At 45.0% G+C, this 15,994-nt stretch overlaps 1 protein-coding gene across 2 annotated transcripts in view; it reads right to left on the bottom strand.

Moving 5' to 3' along the window:
- FGD3 (FYVE, RhoGEF and PH domain containing 3) overlaps nt 1-15,994 on the bottom strand; it is a 130,514-nt gene that overhangs the window by 58,838 nt on the left and 55,682 nt on the right. Inside the window, exon 1 of one of the 2 annotated variants that reach the window (XM_021088134.1) lies at nt 14,292-14,679. The exons of the other annotated variant lie outside the window; for it this stretch is intronic. The gene's annotated coding sequence lies outside the window, so the exon portion shown is untranslated. Of the gene's footprint in view, nt 1-14,291; nt 14,680-15,994 lie in introns of those variants that run through there. 2 annotated transcript variants of the gene reach the window in all.

The following is a 15,994-nucleotide window of genomic DNA, read 5'->3' as shown; positions in this document are numbered from 1 at the left end:
TCTTACAATTTTTCTTACAAGTTTGAAAATGTTTAAAAAGTTTAAAATGGGAGTTCCCGTTGTGGCTCAGTGGTTAATGAATCTGACTAGGAACCATGAGGTTGTGGGTTCGATTCCTGGCCTTGCTCAGTGGGTTAAGGATCTGGTGTTGCCATGAGCTGTGGTGTAGGTCACAGATGCTGCTTGGATCCTGAGTTGCTGTGGCTGTGGTGTAGGCCAGCAGCTACAGCTCCAATTAGACCCCAGCCTGGGAACCTCCATATGCCATGGGAGCAGCCCTAGAAAAGGCAAAAAGACAAAAAGACCAAAAAAAAAAAAAAAAAGTTTAAAATAGTTATCTATAGAGAACAAAAGGAAAGAAGTAGATGGAGACAGATGGAAGTGAGATTTCCGTAGTATCATTTTGGGTTTTTTTTTAAGCCATATAACCACATCATCTATTTTTAATTTAATCATTTTGTAAGATGACGATAATAATGAAAACAAACCAAAAAAATTCTACTTTCTGGGTACTAATTTTTTTTTTTCTTTTTAGGGCTGCACCCACAGCACATGTAGGTTCCCAGGCTACGGGCTGAGTCAGAGCTTCAGCTTCTGGCCTACACCACAGCCACAGCAACACTAGATCCATGCCACGTCTATGACCTACACCACAGCTCACAGCAATGCCAGATCTTTAACCCACTGAGTGAGGCCAGGGGTCGAACCGGTGTCCTCATGGATACTAGTCGGGTTCCTTACCGCTGAGCCATGATGGGAACTCCAAAATTCTACTTCTTCTCATGGCTCATCTCCATGACAAAGCATAGAACCAGAACATGGGTTGAACTGCACAGGCACAAAACAGTGGGGTGCGGGGGAGGAAGAGGACAGGTGGGAGCACAAGGAAGCATAAGGAGCACCAGGGAGCCTTGCTAGAGAGACAGGAGGGCCTGGAAAGGGGCCAGGTTGTGGTCAGGGTGCACCCCTTCCCCATCACCTTATGGAAGCCAGTTTGGAGCCTCCACCAAAACAATGATGACAATACACAGCTCACACCCCCCTCCCACCCAGCCGTGCCCACCCCCAGCTATCAATCCTTCATGGTCACACAGATGAGCAAATATGACAAATATGACATTCATATTTGTACAGTCGTATTTGTAATAGGGCAACATTAGAGATGTTCTGGATGTCCAACAACAGAGAATTAGTTCAAAATATTACCATGGCACAGGACTTACTAGAAAAGCACATTTATTGTGTAAAATAATTACTATAATAATATGATTAAATTAACTTAAAAAATCAAGACAGCATGGTATTGGCACAGGGATAGAGCAATAGACCAGTGGAACAGAATAAAGCATCCAGAAATGGACTCATATTCACATGGTCAGTTGATTTTCAGTGATGGTGCTAATATTCATCAATGGACAAGGGAAACTCTCTCAACAGGCTGGGATGAGTGGCTATCTATATGGAAAAATGAACCTTGACCCACCACTCACACCACACACATAGAAATAACTGGAAATGGGAGTTCCCGTCGTGGCGCAGTGGTTAACGAATCCGACTAGGAACCATGAGGTTGCGGGTTCGGTCCATGCCCTTGCTCAGTGGGTTAACGATCCGGCATTGCCGTGAGCTGTGGTGTAGGTCACAGACGCGGCTTGGATCCCACGTTGCTGTGGCTCTGGCGTAGGCCGGTGGCTACAGCTCCGATTCAACCCCTAGCCTGGGAACCTCCATATGCCGCGGGAGTGGCCCAAGAAATAGCAACAACAACAACAACAACAGCAAAAAGACAAAAGACAAAAAAAAAAAAAAAAAAAAAAAGAAAGAAATAACTGGAAATGAATCACAGTCGTAACTGTGAACGCTAAAAGTATAAAGTTTCTAAAAATACACAGGTGAAAGCATTTGCACATTCAGGGTAGGCAAAGATTTCTTAGGCACTAGCTACAAAAAAAAACCTTGATAAACTGTACTTCATCAACATAAAAAACCTGTGCTCATCAAAGGCCCCAGTAAGAAAATGAAAAGGCAAGCAGCAGACTAAAGGAAAATATTTGTAATACGTCTATCTGACAAAGGACTTATGTCTATAATATATATAAAAAGAATTCCTACAAATCAATAAGAAAAAAAGATGAATAAGCTAACAAAAAATCTGAGGAAAAGACTAGACCAAGCACTTGACTAAGAAAAATTATCTAAATGGACAGTGAACACATAGGAAGGTGCTATATCATCAGGGAAATGCAAATTAAATTCACAATGAGATGTCACCATGCTCTATCATATGGCTACAATGCAACAGACTGACAATACCAAGTGTTGACAAGGATGCTGAGCGACAAAATTCTCACAGCGATGGTGGAAGTATAAAATTACACAACTGCTTTGGAAAACTGCTTGGCATTTTCTCATGAAGTTAAACACTTGCCCTGTGACCCAATGATTTCCTCCTAGGGGATCTATTCAAGAGAAAAAAAAAAAACATCTGTTCACACAAAGACCTGGTCACAAATGTCTGCAGCAGCCCTATTCATAATAATTCAAAACTGGAAATAACTCAAGTGTCCACAGACTAGAGAATGAATAGAAAAAATGGTATAGTCATAACATGGAATGAATTACTGATATACCAACAATACAGATGCATCTCAGAAGAGGCTAAGCACAAAAGACTACTTCAGATGAAGTTCAACAGCAGGCAGAACTAGCATGAAATTGAAGCACCAGTAATCTCTGGGGCTCTGGAGTGGGACGGTTTATATTAGTTTGTTTGAGCTGCGATAACAAAATACTGTATCAACAAGAAGAGAATGCAGAATACTGTAGAAACAATAAGAGAAACTTATCTCACAGTTCTAGAAGCTGGAAGCCTGAGATTTATGTGTCAGCAGGGCTGGTTTCTCCTGAGGTCTCTCTCCTTGGCTTGGAGAGAGCAGTCTTCTCCCTGTGTCCTTATGTGGCCTTTCCTCTGTATGTGTGTCTATGTCTTAATCTCCTCTTCTGATAAAGACACCAGTCATATCGGGTTAGGGTCCACCTGCGTTACCTTATTTTAATTTAATTACCTCCTTAAAGGCTCAATATCTAAATATTAGTCACATTCTGAAGTGCTGAGGGTTAAGACTTCAACATATGGGAGTTCCCATCATGGCTCAGCAGTAACAAAACTGATTAGTATCCGTGAGGGTGGGTTTGATCCCTGGCCTCACTCAGTGGATTGAGGATCTGATACTGGTGTGAACTGCAGATGTGTAGGTGGCAGACACGGATCAGATCTGGCATTGCTGTGGCTGTGGTATAGGCTGGCAGCTATGGCTCTGATTTGACCCCTAGCTTGGGCACTAGACAAAAAAACAACAACAACAAAAAAAAAAACACCTCAATATATGAATTTGGGGGGAAGCAATGCAGCCTATAACACCCCTTAAGAATGAAAACAAGGCAAGGATGTTTGATTTCACTCTTATTCATCAAAGTGGTGGATGCTCAGTCAGTGCAATAAGGCAGGGCAAGGAACTAAAAATGGATACAGAGCAGAATGGAAGAAACAAAAATGCCTATATTTACAGATGACATGATTGTCTACAAAGGAAATCCTAAGAATCTACATCAACTCAATAGTAAAAAAAAAAAAAAATTATAATTGAAAGCATTTCCTCTAAAATCAGGAATAAGACAAGGATGCCCACTCTCACCACTTTTATTCCACATAGTATTTGAAGTCCTAGACACAGCAATCAGACAAGAAAAAGAAATGAAAGAAATCAAAATTGGAAAGGAAGTACAACTGCCACTATTTGCAGATGATATGATACCAAATATAAAAAAATCCTTGCTCAGTGTTTCCTGTAAATTATCCACCTTTGCCTCCAGTTTATTTCCAGTGTCTTGCATCATCTTCAGCATCAATAGTCTAAAGTCTTTTTCCTGGAGACTGAGAATCTCCTGATCACTTAGCTGTTTTTCTGGGGGTTTTCTTTCTCCCTCATCTGAGTTATAGTTCTCTGGCTTTTCATTTTTATAGGTTTTGGTATGGTGACCTTTTTGAAGACAATAGAGTTGTAGCCTCTCTTACTTCTGGGGTCTGTCCCCCTTGTGGCTGAAGTTGGTAAGGGGGCTTGCTGTAGGCTTCCTGATGGGAGGGACTGATGCCTGCCCACTGGTAGGTGGAGCTGATTCCTATCCCTCTGGTGGGTGGGGCTTTGCCTCTGGATGAGATTAGAGGCAGCTGGGTGCCTGGGGGGGTCTTTACGCAGCCTGTTTACTGATGGGTGGGGCTGTGATCCCACCAGGATTGTTGTTTGGCCTGGGGCTTCTCACTGCTGATAGGTGGGGCCAGGTTTTCCCAAAGTGGCCACCTCCAGAGAAACAGCACACACAATGATGAATATTCCCAAGAGTTTTGCTTCCAGTGTCCTTCCCTCACAACAAGCCACATTCACCCCTGTTTTCCCAGGAGGTCCTCCAAGAACTGCAGTCAGGTTTGACCCAGATTCCTATAGAGACTTTGCTTTGCATGTGAAAGTCCGTGTGCACCTTTCAAGAATGGGGTCTCCGTTTCCACCACTCCTGTGGAACTCCTGCTCACAAGCCCCACTGGCCTTCAATGCCAGATGTTCTGGGGGCTCTTTCTCCCAGTGCCAGATCCCCAGGTGTGGGGACTTGACGTGGGGCTCAGAATTCTCACTCCTGTAGATGAGTCTCCATGATACAGTTACTTTTCAGTCTGTGGGGCTTCTCACCCTGGAGGCATGGGGTTGCTTATATCATGTAATAGCCCCTCCTGCCTCTTGATGTGGCCTCCTCTTTGTCTTCTGGAGTAGGATATCTTTCTGAAAGCTTCCAGTCCATTGGTTGAAGGTTGCTCAGCATTTGGTTGTAATTTTGTTGTTTTTAGGAGAGAAGTTGAGCTCCAGTCCTTCCATTCCACCATCTTAAACCTGTTTCCTTAAAAATCCTAAAGATGCCACCAAAAACCTATTAGAACTGATAAGTGAATTCAGTAAAGTTGCAGGATACAAAATTAATATAAAGAAATCTAGGAGTTCCCATCATTGCTCAGTGGTTAACAAATCCAACTAGGAACCATGAGGTTGTGGGTTCGATCCCTGGCCTTGCTTAGTGGGTTAAGGATCCGGTGTTACTGTTATCTGTGATGTATGTCACAGATTTGGCTCAGATCCCACACTGCCGTGGCTGTGGCATAGGCCAGTGGCTACAGCTCCAATTCGACTCCTAGCTTGGGAGTCTCCATATGCCGTGGGTGCAGCCCTAAAAAGCAGAAAAAAAAAAAAAAAAAAAGGAAAGAAAAGAAAAAGTCTGTTGCATTTCTATACACTCATAATGAATTATTGGAAAGAGAAATTAAGAAAACAATTCATTTATAATTGCATTAAAAAGAATAAAATACCTAAGAATAAATCTAAACAATGAGGTAGGAAAAAAAACTACTTGAAAAGCTCTAGACATTGATGAAAGAAATGGAAAATGATACAAAAAAATGGAAAAATATACTGTGCTCATAGATTGGAAGAATTAGTGTTGCTGAACTAGAATAAGTAACTCAAATTTATATGGAAACAAAAAAGACCCTATATAGCCAAAACAATCTTGAGAAAGAAGAACAGAACTGGAGTTATCACACTGTATGAGACTATATTTCAAATCTATAGTCATCCAAACAGTGTGGTACAGGCACAAAAACAGAATCATAGATCAATGGAACAGAATGGAGAGCCCAGAAATGAACCCACACTTAAATGATCAATTAATCTGGAGTTTCTGTTGTGGCTCAGCAGTTAACAAACCCACCAAGATTCTGTGAGGACTCAGGTTTGATCTCTGGCCTTGCTTAGTGGGTTAAGGACCCAGCATTGCTGTGAGCTGTGGTATAGGTCATAGAGGTGGCTCGGATCTGACGTTGCTGTGGCTATGGCATAGGCCAGCAGTTATAGCTCTGACTGGACCCCTAGCCTGGGAACCTCCATATGCCATGAGTGACAAAAAGACAAAAAAAGACAAAAAAAAAAAATTAATCTATGACAAAGGGAGAATATATAATGGGAAAATATAGCCTCCTCAATAAATGGTGTTGGGAAAACTGGACAGCTACATGCAAAAGAATCAAAGTGAACTATGTCACACCACATACTAAAATAAACTCAAAATGGTTCAAAGACTTAAATGTAAGATCTGAAACCATAAAATTCCTAGAACAAAACACAGGTAGCACTCTCTTTGACATCAATCTTAGTGATATTTCATTGGATATATCTTCTCAGGAAGGAAAAACAAAAGCTAAAATAAACAAAAGTAGTTACATCAAATTAAAAAGCTTTTGAACAGTGAAGGAAACTACTGGCAAAACTAAAAGGCCACCTACTGAATGGGAGAAGATACTTGCAAACGACATATCTTAAAAGGGTCAATATCCAAAATATTCAAAGAACTCGTACAATTCAACACTAACCCAATTAAAAAATGGGCAGAGAAGCTGAAAATTTTTCCAAAGAAGACATGTGGATGGGCAACAGACACATGAAAAGATACTCAACATTCATCAGGGAAATGCAAATCGAAACCACAGAGATATCACCTCACATCTGTCAGATGGTTGTTATCAAAAAGACCACAAAAAACAAGTGTTGGAGTTCCCGTCACGGCACAGCGGAAACAACTCCAACTAGGAACCATGAGGCTGGAGGTCTGATACCTCGCCTCGATCAGTGGGTTAAGGATCTGGCGTTGCCATGAGCTGTGGTGTAGGTCGAAGACACGGCTTGGATCCTGTGTTGCTGTGGCTATGGTGTAGGCTGGTAGCTGTAGCTCTGATTGGACCCCTAACCTGGGAACCTCCATATGCCGTGGGTGTGGCCCTAAAAAGCAAAAAAAAAAGAAAGAAAGAAAGACCAAAAAACAAGTGTTGGTAAGCATTTGGCACCCTCATGCTCTGTTGGTAGAATGTAAACTGGTGCAGCTACTATGGAAAACAATATGGAGCTCTCCCCCAAAATTAATAATACAACTACCACACAGTCCAGCAATTCTACTTCTGGACACTTTTCTAAAGAAAACAAATACACTCACTTGAATACCCCTATATTCATTGGAGCATTATTTATAATAGCTGAGATATGGAAGCAAGCAACGTGTCCACAGATAAATGGATAGAGAAGATACGGTATATGTATAAGGGGTTAATACACAATGGAATGCTGTTTGGCCATGAAAAAGATGAAATCTTGCAATTTTCGACAACAGGGTTGGACTTTGAGGGCATTATGTTAAGTGAAATAAGTTGGACAGAGAAAGACAAGCACTGGCACAAGTGGGCCCTGTGCTCAGGCCCCTTCCACTCACTGGTCACATGGTCCACACAGGCACCAGGGACGCCTGTCAGACCATAAGGATGGGACAAAGTGTCCAGCGCTATCATTTTCCTTCTCACAAGGCAGGCAAGAGCCACAGAGATGCCAAACTAGCTGGGCAGGAAATTGGGGTAAGACCCCAACAGGCTTTGGATGGGGTACAACTTTTTCAGTTTTCAGGCCCCAAGACAAATCCTAATGAATATTCCACCTATAAATAGACAAGACACAGAAAAGGAAAAGAGAAATCTTTCTAGACCTCCACAAACCATGCCATCTCTGGGTGTTGAGGTTCTGGGAATTTTCATTTTCCTCCAATGCTTCTCGGTAATATCTAAATTTCTACAAAGAATATTTATTATATTTGCAATCGAGAGAAAAGCCAGTCTATTTAAAAATAAGAGAATAAAAGCTTCTCCATTCCTCATCTGAGATTCAAACCTCCAGCAATTGCACAGTCAGAGCCAGCTGTCTCCACGTCTGTTTATATATGGAAATTTTAATTTCTACTTAGCTGTCTTAAATCTCTCCAAGGAAAAATGTGGTCAAGAAACCCAAAAAGAAGGGACTCTGAATGTAATTGTGCTTTCTGAAAACACTTTTGCAAAAAGCTTTCTAGATTGCTCTAAACTGAAAATGCATTTTGTTCAAAGACAGAAACGATTTTTAAAAATTGGGCCCTGCCTTGAACTTCACCCACCTTCAACATCAGTCAAGCAGAGGAGGGTCAGGCCAGGACCTGGAGTCCATGAGGCCACATCCTGGCCAGAGGACAGGGAAAGAGCCCTTTCACCAACACCAGGCTATGGGGACTACCTGGGAAAGTGTACATCAGATGCCAAGGTGTGAGCAGTGAGGAACTGATTAATCATCACTTGATTTACTTCCTTATTTTTTTTTTTTAATAATTGCTCTAAAAATACTTGACAGTTTAGTCATCTCAGACAAGAGGAGCCTTTGGCATTGCACTGGAGAAGCAATTGCAGCCTCAAACCCTTAGATGAAGTGGCATTTAAGAGCTATCCAGACAGGACAGGATAATTACAGAGAGGCATTGGTGTGGGCTGCGGGTGACATTCAAGCCTGAAGTGGAAGCAACCTCTTATATTTAACAAAGGGCTCTGATGATCTACACTGAAAGGAAACTGCTGTGTCTGGGTGTTTTTTGTTTTTTTTTGTTTGTTTGTTTGTTTTTAACCCTGTAAGAAAAAAAATACTGTGTAAATAGCGAAGTTTTTGTGTTTTTTTGTTTTTGTTTTTTGCTTTTTAGGGCCGCACTTGCAGCATATGGAAGTTCCCAGGCTAGGAGTTGAATCGGAGCTGCAGCTACCACAGCTACAGCAACGCCAGACCTGCGACCTATACCACAGCTCATGTCAACACCAGATTAACCCACTGAGCGAGGCCAGGGACTGAACCCGAATCTGACATTTGCACAGTCGCTTGGACCCTTCCTTCCCTATTCAGATCCTGAATCTTAGTTCCTGATCAACCAAAGGCAACTCAGGACTCAGCAGCTCTGCTTATTTCGAGGGCTTCCTTTTAGGTTACCACTACCCTAGGGTAGCATCTGGGAGGGATGCTAGAGAGAATTGGAATCTGATCACAGCAGCACCGTCCAAGAGAAAGGAGGAAGGGGACAGAGAAGGTGGGAGAGGAAAAGGGAATGGGAAGGGACTTGAGTGTCCCTTTGCTGCGGTCTGAAGCTGAGGGACAGTCTCAGGAAGCAGTAGCAGGCTGGGAGTACCTGCCCACCTGCACTTATTTCTTGAGCAGCAGGGTTTATTTTGCAGACAAAAAGTTTTGGAACTTGGTTTCAGACAAAGGATCATGGGGCAATCTGAGGACATACCCCCTTTGCCACAGAACATCTTAGACTCTGAGATTGCCCGAGACCCCATACGTGTGAGGGTGGGGAGCAGGGAGGACCTTCTCTGAAGCAGCCCTGTCATCAGCAAGGCCACCACCTCAATGGTTTCCTGCAGACACTCCCTGCACACGATGCCCACGTACAGGTGGACACAGGCCAGGCCCCCACCCACATCAAGGTTCCCTAACCAATCACCTTGGACAAGAAGGAAACAGCCACACTATTCTGGGCCCAGTCTTTGAAAAAGCAGCATAGGGTGCTGAAAAGTCATAGCCTGTTGACCAGGAGGCCCCAAGCTTATATCTCAGAGGCCAGAGGTTTTATCCAGTTGGCAGCCATGGATGCAGCTGTGAGGGATACTTTAGACACGATATATCAAGGACTCAGAACATGGGAGTGGACAGATATAACCCCACATCTGCATTGGACAGCAACTTATTTTAGGATGCTGTAAGTTCAATGTGAGATGCATTCAGCAAAAATTCTAGCCTCATCCAGGTGGAATGGTCTTAGATGCAAAATTAGGTACCAGGAGAACACAAGCCTTCTTCATTTATCCGTTCAAGGGTACATCACTAGTAACTTTTCATTTTAAAAGCCCCAATTTGATCTCTAAAAAGCCAGTTGGGGGAGTTCCCGTCATGGCTCAGTGGTTAACGAATCCAACTAGGAACCATGAGGTTGCGGATTTGATCCCTGGCCTCGCTCAGAGGGTTAAGGATCCGGCATTGCCTTGAGCTGTGGTATAGGTCAAAGACACGGCTCAGATCTGGCATTGCTGTGGCTCTGGCATAGGCCAGTGGCTACAGCTCTGATCAGACCCCTAGCCTGGGAACCTCTAAATGTGGAGGATGCGGCACTAGAAAAGACAAAAAATAAAATAAAATAAAATAAAATAAAATAAAATAAAAAGCCAGTTGGGATTTCCTCTAAACGCACTAGACACGGCTCAGGGGCTCAGCCTCTGGGCACAGCTCTCACCTCCCAGACAGATCAAGAAGCAGGGAAGGGGTTGTCCACCCCATGTTGTCCCCTCTCCCTTGTTCCTGCAGGGGACACAGGATAGACAGCTTGGATAGACAGCCAGGAAGATGGTCAATTAGGGGCTCCCACTCTTCAGACCCCCTCTGAGTAGGCTCCTTGGATGTATTTCTGGGTTCTGTTCTTTAGACTGAAGGGCTCCAGGTACTCACAAGGACCTTACCTGGAAGTGGGGAGTGGGCTTGGGCTAAGGTGGCCAAACTTGAACACACGGGTATGGAGCCCTGCCCTCTTCTGCCTTCCCCCAAGATGCCAGACTCTTAGAAGACAGGCCCAGGTCTAGAAGTCACACAGAACTCAGTGATGGGGCTTCACCCCGGCCCCCACTTGCCTCCCCACAAGTTCTGTCTGCAAATACAACCAGCTCTTCCCTTGGATTCACCTGCTTCTGTTTATCCTTCATATCCTGAACCAAATTCTTTCCAGAATAATATGTGAAGGGAGGGGGTGGGTGAGAACAGAGAAGGAGGAATTCAGCTAGTTGGTTAGCAGTTGTATAGTGGCTTGCTAGTCGGCTAGTCAATCCCCTAACGGGGATTCTGCCTGTGGTTCTGGGCCAGTGGATGACTGAGAGCCTCTCCAGGAGCGTGGCAGGAGGACAGGGGCCACCACACCCCTTGGCAACATATCCAGGGTATGGGCACAGCAGTGCACACAGGGTGGTGCTGGCTGGGAAGAGACTGTTCCTTGGTTCTTCCCGGGTGGATTGCAGCAAACACTGGTGCCTTGCCTCTCACAGAACAGGGCCCATGCAGAAACACACTGGTCAAAGCCGATGTCTGGTGGCTCCGAGTGGGCTGGGAATGCTGAGCTGTGGCTGTACTCCAAACCTGCTGGTTCCCAATGGTTCCCCATGCAGCTGGAAGGCTCTGGGGACCCCCTCCTCCTAATGTCCTCCAAATTGGCCCAGAGCTACAGGACTCAGGCAAAACTGGTATCCAAGAGCTTGGGTTGGGCACCCCTTCAACTGCTTTAACACACAGCAAGCCCTGCTGGACAGCTGGGGAAGTGAAGCACTGGCCAAGGTCATGCGAATGGGGGGGACCATACCCTGGAGTTGTGTGTCTCCCTCATCCTGCATGGAAGGCAGATGTGTCCTCCTCTGATCCCCCAGACCCATGTGAGCTATCTGTTCCCAGTGCCTAGAGCATGACCGGGTCCCCTCTCCACAATCCCAGCTAAGGCCACAAAGGGCCTGAGGACAAGTTGTCAAGTTCAGAAGCCCCCCAAAGTTCAGAAGAGGAGACTGAGGCCCCAGCCCAAGCTCTGCCTGATGAGGTCTCTGTGCTAGCAGGATCCAGCCCAGCCCGGCTCGCCCATCACCTTGTCACTAACTGAGTGAACAAGGCTAGAAACCTCGCCTACACAGAGCAGGCCCTGTGTCCAAAGGCAGCTGGCCTTCAGCTGACCAACTGGCCCAACACAGGGGCCTAGAAGGAAAAGTCATGGCTGCCAAGACATGTTTAACTTTTCTGTACAATACAGCCTCTCATGAACAACCTATCTGTGGCTGGGGTGAGTTGTCGTTTCAATAGTTTAACACTGAGTCTGTGTTCGTGTGTGCACAGACATGACACACATACTCAGTTTTTTAATTTTTAACTTCAAGCTGATTCAGGTAGCAATGCTGTGTTCCCCAGTTACCCTAGAAATCCACACAACAGCTAAGACATTCTCATCGTCCAGATTCATAGACATGGTGCAGGAAACACACTGCCAAAGAGCCAGGGGCAGCCTGGCATCACCAAAGACCTTGGAATGGTGACCACTTTACAGCTTCTTTAAAGAAAAAGTCCCTTCAGGACACCATCAAACTCCTAGAAGAGAACATAGGCAAAACACTCTCTGACATCCACATCATGAATATTTTCTCAGGTCAGTCTCCCAAAGCAATAGAAATTAGAGCAAAAATAAACTCATGGGACCTAAGCAAACTGAAAAGCTTTTGCACAGCAAAGGAAACCAAAAAGAAAACAAAAAGACAACTTTCAGAATGGGAGAAAACAGTTTCAAATGATGCAACCGACAAGGGCTTAATCTCTAGAATATATAAACAACTTATGCAACCCAACAGCAAAAGAGCTAATCAATCAATGGAAAAATGGGCAAAAGACCTGAATAGACATTTCTCCAAGGAAGATATACAGATGGCCAGCAAACACATGAAAAAATGCTCAACATCGCTGATTATAAGAGAAATGCAAATCAAAACAACCATGAGATACCACCTCACACCAGTCAGAATGGCCATCATTAATGAGTCCACAAATAACAAGTGCTGGAGGGGCTGTGGCGAAAAGGGAACCCTCCTGCACTGTTGGTGGGAATGTAAACTGGTACAGCCACTATGGAGAACAGTTTGGAGATACCTTAGAAATCTATACATAGAACTTCCATATGACCCCACGATCCCACTCTTGGGCATATATCCGGACAAAACTCTACTTAAAAGAGACACATGCACCCACATGTTCATTGCAGCACTATTCACAATAGCCAGGACATGGAAACAGCCCAAATGTCCATCGACAGATGATTGGATTCGGAAGAGGTGGTATATATACACAATGGAATACTACTCAGCCATAAAAAAAGAATGACATAATGCCATTTGCAGCAACATGGATGGAACTAGAGAATCTCATACTGAGTGAAATGAGCCAGAAAGACAAAGACAAATACCATATGATATCACTTATAACTGGAATCTAATATCCAGCACAAATGAACATCTCCTCAGAAAAGAAACTCATGGACTTGGAGAAGAGACTTGTGGCTGCCTGATAGGAGGGGGAGGGAGTGGGAGGGATCGGGAGCTTGGGCTTATCAGACACAACTTAGAATAGATTTACCAGGAGATCCTGCTGAGTAGCATTGAGAACTTTGTCTAGATACTCATGTTGCAACAGAACAAAGGTTGGGGGAAAAATGTAATTGTAATGTATACATGTAAGGATAACTTGATCCCCTTGCTGTACAGTGGGAAAAAATAAATAAATTTAAAAAAAAAAAAGAAAAAGTCCCTTCACCCATATTAATCTGAAGGGCTGGTTTTCCTCATGAGAAAGTCCATAAGTAAGAATGAGAAAGACATTTGAGAAAAGGCAATCCTGGAACCTTAAATGTCCATTACTAAGTGACAGAAGCCAGTGTGAAAAGGCTACATACTATATGATTCCAACTGTGTTACACTCTGGAAAAACTGTTAGAGTTCAGGGCTTGCCAGGGGTTAGGAGGAGGGAAGAATAGATGGACCACTAAGGGTTTTTAGGGCAATGAAACTACTGGACATGATATCATAAAAGTGGGTACATTTGTCCAAACACCAAGAATGAATCCTAATGTAAACTGTGGACTCTGGGTGGTTACGATGTGTCAGTGTAGGTTCATCAGCTGTAACAAATACACTACTCTGGTTAGGGATGTTGATAATGGGGGAAGCAGGTGCCAGGGCCAGCTTCCCCCATTATCAAAGAAACATCAAAGAAAAAAAAAGAAAGAAAGAAAAGAAATATCTACACCTTCCACATCATTTTGCTGTGAACTTAAAGTTCTCTTAAAAAAAAAAACAAAACTGTATTTTTAAATAAAGACAATCCTGATCTCTGAAATGGAGTATCCAATTTCCTGGCAAACTTGAGCAATGGTATTTCTAAAGCATACACTCTATTCCTTTCCCATCCATTTAAAAAGAAATGAGAGGAGTGGGGTGAGAGTGAGGGAAATCTAGAAACAAACCGGGTCCCATCACACAGCATCCAACATCCTGCATTTGCCCAAAAAATATTCTGTTCCAGAGCTAGGGACCCCTCAGCAAAGCTGGCCAAGGTTGTCAGCCTAGACCCTAGTGTGCTGAGACGAGGGTGGGAACCCCTTCTCAGGTCACACAGCAAGAGCCCCACCCCCTGGAGAATCAGCCTCGTGCAAGGAACCCAAGGAAGTAACCCACCCAGAATTTCAACACCACCTGAAAAGAGAAAAAGTCTCCCCTTTTCAGACACCAGTCTACTCACCGCCTTCCCCTGGGGAGGAAAACCATGAAAAACGCAAACAAGCAGAGCCAGAGGTTCCCCACAGTGTCCTGTGCAGCCCCACTGGCCACTCCTGCCTGAGGCAGCTTGCTGGAGAGGATCCCCAAGCGGGTCACCAAGGAGCAGGATGCTGCCCCGGGCTCCCACGCTGGGGCCAGGCAGGCCTCCTCCCTCTGGGCATGCTGTGCTGTCCACAGTCACTCCAGGGTGAGGCTGGCCAGGACTCCACAAGCTCAAGGCTGGTGGTCTGGAGTGGCCCTGCCTCCCTGGTCTGGCCCTCCAGGGGCCCCTACTGCACCCTCAGCAGCCCCTTTTCTTCTCCGTCTCGCAGCTGCAAGGAGACACTGAGCCCTGACAAAGCCCGCCTGCTCCTCCAGAGCCAGCAGGAGGGGTGAGGGGAGCACAGCCAGCAGCCCGGAGCCTGGGGTTGCCAACTGTCACCATGGCAACATGGAAGGGAGGGGAGGGTGAGGAATGGGCTGGTGGGACCTAGAACCCAGGATGTCCCTACAGCCATGGGCTAGGGAGGGGTGTTATTTCTTGTTCTGAACACCCTGCCACTCAGCCTCTCTTACAGACCTCTTAGAAGTTTCTGAGGCAACAGGGCTTCTAAAATGCTCCATCACCACAGTGAACCTCCTTTTGTAGTTTGTGGACACTTACTAAATGCCTAGGGAGGCATACGGGGAAATTCACATCTTTTTTTTTTTTTTTTTTTTTTTTTGGTCTTTTTGCCTTTTCTAGGGCCACTTCCCATGGCATACAGAGGTTCCCAGGCTAGAGGGCAAATCGGAGCTGTAGACGCCGCCCTACAGCAACGTGGGATCCCAGCTGAGTCTGCAACCTACACCACAGCTCACGGCAACACCAGATCCTTAACCTATTGAGCAAGGCCAGGGATCGAACCCGCAACCTCATGGTTCCTAGTCTGATTCGTTAATCACTGTGCCATGAAGGGAATTCCCACATCTTAAAGAGGTCTTCGTTCAGAGACTTGATGTGGGTGTATGCTGGTGTGTCCCTCACATTCAGGCTTGCCCCCCAACTCACATTTTACCCTCACACCTTGGCCTTATCCCTCAATTTTGGGAAAGCTAAGTGAAACTCACATCCTTGGGGCATGTCACCTCCTGAGCCCTGTCTGTAAACTTGACACAGATTTGTTTACTCCTGCCATGTCACACACTGTTGTAAGTGCTGAAACCACAACCAGTGAGCACAATGGGCAGATGCAGGGCACAGGTGTGAAGCGGGCAGCTCTGCCGGGCAGCCCAGGCTGGGCATAGTTCCCGGACTGGTAGCCCAAAGGCTTGAGGAGAGATGCTCCACTTCCTGCTGGGTCTGGGTTCCAACTCCAAGCGTCCTTCACCCCCACACCCACAATCTCACTAAATGTCTTTTTAATTCAACATCTGCAGGCCTATAAATGCCCACTTAAGTTCCCTCGGTGAGGGGCCCGGGAGGCCACGGAGGGTCTGAAACCCCAAAGTCCTCACTTCTCATTCTGTGAATTTATCTATACATATACACTTGTGGTAGCATTTAAACCCCTTTCCAGAAGTTCCCTGGTGGCTTAGCAGTTAAAGAAGCTGGCATCGTCACTCCTGTGCTTTGGATCACTACTGTAGCACAGATTCAATCCCTAGCCCAAGAATTTCTGTATGCCACAGGTGCAGCCTAAACAA

This window comes from Sus scrofa, chromosome 3 (assembly GCF_000003025.6).
Source record: "Sus scrofa isolate TJ Tabasco breed Duroc chromosome 3, Sscrofa11.1, whole genome shotgun sequence".
Lineage (NCBI taxonomy): Eukaryota > Metazoa > Chordata > Mammalia > Artiodactyla > Suidae > Sus > Sus scrofa.
The sequence above is the reverse complement of the archived record's forward strand: the minus strand, read 5'-3'. Positions and strand labels throughout refer to the sequence as shown.